The following is a 5,282-nucleotide window of genomic DNA, read 5'->3' on the forward strand; positions in this document are numbered from 1 at the left end:
ACTCAACTCAACTCAACTCAACTCAACTCAACTCAACTCAACTCAACAACTTGTAATTTGAAAATACATTAAAAAGTAAATATATTTAAAATCACTATACTATATACTATTTAAATAATTACAATGCGTACGAATTTTCTTCTTCTGAAGTACATTTTACGGTCTCTGAATTATAATTGACTATTCTGAAGTACATTTTACGGCTTCCGAAGTGCATTTTACGTTTTCTGAAGTACAATTTACTATTCTGAAATACATTTACGATTTCTGAAGTACATCTGACCATTCTGAAGAAAATTTTACGTTTCCTGCAGTACTGTTGACTATTCTGAAGTACATTTTAAAGTTTCTGAAATACATTTGACGCTTTCTGAAGTACTCTTGGAAAAGATGTAGTATAGAAAATAAGGCGAGATCAGCTATTTCCACAAATAAAATTCCGAATTCCCGTATTTCTCGGACTAAAACTACACCTTTTCCAATTGTACTTCGGATGTCGTAAAATGTACCTCAGGTTAGTAAATTTCACTTCAGAAACCGTAAAATATACTTCAGACTAGTCAATTGTACTTCAGAAACCGTAAAATATAACTCAGATTAGTCATCGATATACATCACTTGCTTCAGAACCCGTAAAATGTACTTCAAGTTAGTCAATTGTACTTCAGAAACCGTTAATTGGACTTCAGATTAGTCAATTGCACTTCAGAAACCAAAAAATGTAATTCAGATTTGTAATCTTTACTTCAGACACCGAAAAATGTACTTCAGATTAGTGAATTGTGTTTCAGAAACCGAAAAATGTACTTCAGATTAGTCAACTGTATTTCAGAAAACTTAAAATGTACTTTTTTATTAGTAAATTTTACTTCAGAAACATATAACATTTTCGCCAAGAAATGCACTTACCACAAATGTGCGCAAAATCATGAATATCAAGTAGATTACAAGCAATTTTATTCAAAGTATGTATGTATGTACACACTACATATAAATAAATCGCATTAGATATAGCATTATGCTTGCACTATATACATACATACATACATTCGATTGTGCTTTTTTGCAATTGAAACATTTATTATGTAGTTTTAATTAATAAAGTGTGTACATTTGGTAAAAAGGAATCCAGGATATTTCCGTTTTTTCAGATCTGCATGGAGAAAAAGGCTATATCGACTGCTGAGTGGAAGATTGACCTATCTCGGCAGGCAGTTCGAAACTGCCCTATCTCAAAAAACATTTCAAGATCGCCCTATATACTTACATATGTATTTACATAGTTCTCCTTTTTTCGTGCAAACATCTTTTTCATAAAGTGTGCTCGAGGGCTATATCACCTTCAGAGAAATAATTACTGGTTATATCAATATTCTCAAAAGAGAAGGATTTGGGGCAAAATCCCTCCATTGGAAGAAGTGATTTGTAATGTTAAATGGAATTTAGAGCACTACTTTAACACCTGAAGTACATTTCCAAAAGTGGTTTCTGAAGTACATTTTACGATGTCTGAAGTTCAATTGATTAATATGAACTGCATTTTTCACTTTCTGAAGTACAATTAACGAATCTGAAGTACATTTTATGGTTCCAGAAATACAATTGACTAATCTGAAGTAAATTTTTCGGTTTCTGAAATACAGTTTGCAAATCTGAAGTAAATTTTATGGTTTCTAAAGTACGATTGACTGATCTGAAGTAAATTTTATGGTTTCTAAAGTACAATTGACTGATCTGAAGTACATTTTACGGTTTCTGAAGTACAATTGACTGACCTGAAGTATATTTTACGGTTTCTGAAGTAAAATTGACTAACCTGAAGTCCAATTAACGGTTTCTGAAGTACTTTTTATTAATCTGATGTACATTTGATGAATTCAGAAATATATTTGACGCTTTCTGAAGTACTATTAGAAAAGGTGTAGTAAAACTGTCAAAAAATAAAAATTCGCTCAGAGCGAGAGCGTAATTCTGAAAAGTACGGGATCGCTTTCTAGTAAAAAATGGTAACTTCTGACAACTTCAACATAACCTCCAAAATTTTGGTTTGAATTTTTGCTTATTTTGTATGCAAACCATTTTTTCAGAGTATTCTGAATTGTAGAGACATTTAAAAGAATTCGTAAAGATCTTCATCAAATTTTTTGCCGAATTTGCTAAATTGAAATAAACAGTGCAAGCTTCGTTTCTTTTGCGAAATTTCTGAAGAAAATCGGTAAAGCAATGAAAATAATGCTGATATTTGAAGAATTTCTTGCACAATTTTCTTTATTTTTCGTACAGAAATTATAAGTTCGTCTCAACCACTTCATATAATTTTCTTTGAAGATTCGTAAAAAAATCGTTGCAGAAATGAGATGATCCTAAAGATTTCGTAAAGGTCTTGTGAACTTTGGTTTGCAGGGAACACACTCAGCTCACACATGTATGCCAATAACCAAAAATACTTTCGAATTCAGTACAATCCACTTAAAGAAGAATTTTCATACTTTTCAACATGCATTAGCAGGGTGGGTCTTTTTTTGTTAAACGTTTTTGTTCGTTTGACACATTTACCAGAATTTAAAAAATCTTTGGTCTAAAACTGACAGAGAGAGTACCTTATTTACTTTCTTTTTTCTACTCTCAATTGTCAGAGAACCGAATACGGGATCGAGTTCCAGTAAAATCTGACTAATTCTGACTATTTCTGACTAGTCCGGACTCGTACGGGATCGCAACTAAAGAGCAAAACACGCCACTAAAGCGGCTGGAACAACCAAGCGAAATATCACTTTGATTCAAACCATTTGAGTCGTAAATGGAGGTGTTTGAAGGTTTGACAAGCCGTTTGAGGGAAATTTTAACAAAAATCAAATTTTTTTGATTTTCTTGTCGTCATGTTTACGTTTGATCTAGGCATGGGTAACACTGCGCTGCGCGGCGCAATTGCGTTAACACGGTAGCCGGAGTTGCCGCGCGAACACCAGTATATGGAAAGCGCCAGCGCCATTAACACCAAGAAACATATGAGGCACACAGACAATTCGCCTTAACTTTTTGAAAATTTACACGTATTTTGTTTTTGCATTTGAATGTTGTGAACGCAAATTTAAAGCTTTTACTCAAGAATGATAGAATATCGTGGCATTTAGTACATTCCTAGCAATTAAATTCAGTTGGCGGTACAAGCGTTGCCCAACGCTGAAAATTATAGAAATAATAGACATGACATCACTGTATGGTGTACTGTACTGTATGACGATGGGTACTGCGGTGACACTCAGATGGCGCCGTGTTCAATTCAGTACACTGCGCTAATGCGCTGGGTTAGGGCGCTGGCACCACAGGTGGCGCTGGCGTTATTGAGCTAGCGCCAAAAAAAATGCGCAATTACCCATGCCTAGTTTGATCAAACCGCTTGCGTTGCGTATGGTAAATTCGCCTAATTTGCAACGGAATTTTCACCGAGTGAGAACATAATAGAGAAAAATAAAAGGAAACCATAATTTATAACATTGTGAACCGGAAGAAAACTAAAATTCTTTGCTTTAACGAGTCATGTTTGCATGGTGTGTGGCTAATTGGGAAAAGTAGGTTTGAAGTATGTATGTTTGACAAGCCGCTTGTGTGTTGTATTTCGCCCTTAATATTGGCAAATATTCGATATGCTACAATCAATAATAATAACAAGTTTTGCCACATCAAAACTAAAACTCTAACTCCACAACCTACTTTTCGTATGTTTCGACACATTTACATGGTCGTGCACAAAAAAAAAAAGATTTGAAGGGAAAAAATCGCCCAAAATCGCCCAAGGCGATTTCTTACTATGTATTTACCTTGCAAAACTTTGTGCGACTAATCTCTAAAGAGAGTGTTCGGAGATTACTCTCAATCGGGTAGAATTGGGCTATAATTAGTCGCAACTACTCCCATACGGGTGTTATTGGAGAGCAATTAGTCTCGACTCATCCTTTATGGGTATAATTGGAGATCGACTCTTCTCTAACTAGTACACGTTAACGATTTAGGGCCGGTTGTTCAATGTCTGGTTATCACTACACTCAGAAAATGGTTTAGTTATAATTACCAAGATTTGGTTATAGTGACCAATTGCCATAGTTGGATATGGCGAAATAAATATCTAGTTCACGAAAGTCTGCAATTTACTTGAGACTTCTAGTTGGGACAAATGTATATTTGTTAATAATTACAAAACGACTACCTTCATTTCATTTCATTTTATTTTAAATCAAACATACAACCATAGGTTAAATTACAATGTTTGAGTCTTAACACTAGAAAGCTTATGTTCTACACCACAATATGGCAAATAATTAACAGAAGGAGAGTAATTAAAAAGAAGAAACAGTAGGGGAGGACAGAAAAAAATACGAGGGACAGACATGGAGGTTACAGGTATACATCTCTAGTACTCGTTTAACAAATAGCGTAATAATTCATTCTTAAATTGCAGTGTGCGTTTTATGTTTTTAATTTTATAAGGCAGAGCATTCCAAAGACGGACAGCGAAAACAAAGAACTGTCGTTCTGTAACTAAGCAACTGAATTTCATATTATAAGTGATCGAGAGGATTTAGTGAACTGAATCCGTTCTTTAAGATACTTGGGCTCCTGAGTTGTAATGATCTTATGAAGGAGTGTAAGACATTTTAGTTTTAGTAAGTCATCAAACGGTACTGAACAAATTTGGGTGGCAAACACAGAAATGTGGTCACGACGTTTAATACAATAGACATACCTTGCGATGTTGTTATAGAGGACATTAAGTTTACCACGACACACACTAGACTCCTGCGCAATTCCATTTAAACGGCCCAACAAGACATCCGATCGCCGCGCAAATACTTTCCATCCCCTACTTTCATCGTTCGGGTCAATTGAGAGTAAGCATAAACCAGTTTCAGCAAGCGTACGTAAAATACCGATCAATAGCAACACGCGTAGAGTATTTACTTTGCCTTCCGCAACTACTGCGAGTAAAAGGTATTTGACAGTAGAGTACTCTACTGGTAGTACTTGAGTATTTTCGAAGAAAACATACATTTGTGGCAAGAATGATAGAAGAATTTTCTGGATCGCGCATTTGTGGTATCTGAAAAAAACTAAGGACAGGAATGTAGTGGAGCGATGAAGAGAGCGACGAGCAAAACGTACTTTCAACTAAAATGCTGATATACATACCTAAGTACATATGTATGTATGTGCATAGATACATACATATGTGCATAGATACGTATGTGCATAGATACGTATGTGCATAGATACGTATGTGCATA

The sequence above is a fragment of the Rhagoletis pomonella genome, unplaced genomic scaffold (genome assembly GCF_013731165.1).
Source record: "Rhagoletis pomonella isolate Grant_MI unplaced genomic scaffold, Rhpom_1.0 Rhpom_scaffold_00007, whole genome shotgun sequence".
Lineage (NCBI taxonomy): Eukaryota > Metazoa > Arthropoda > Insecta > Diptera > Tephritidae > Rhagoletis > Rhagoletis pomonella.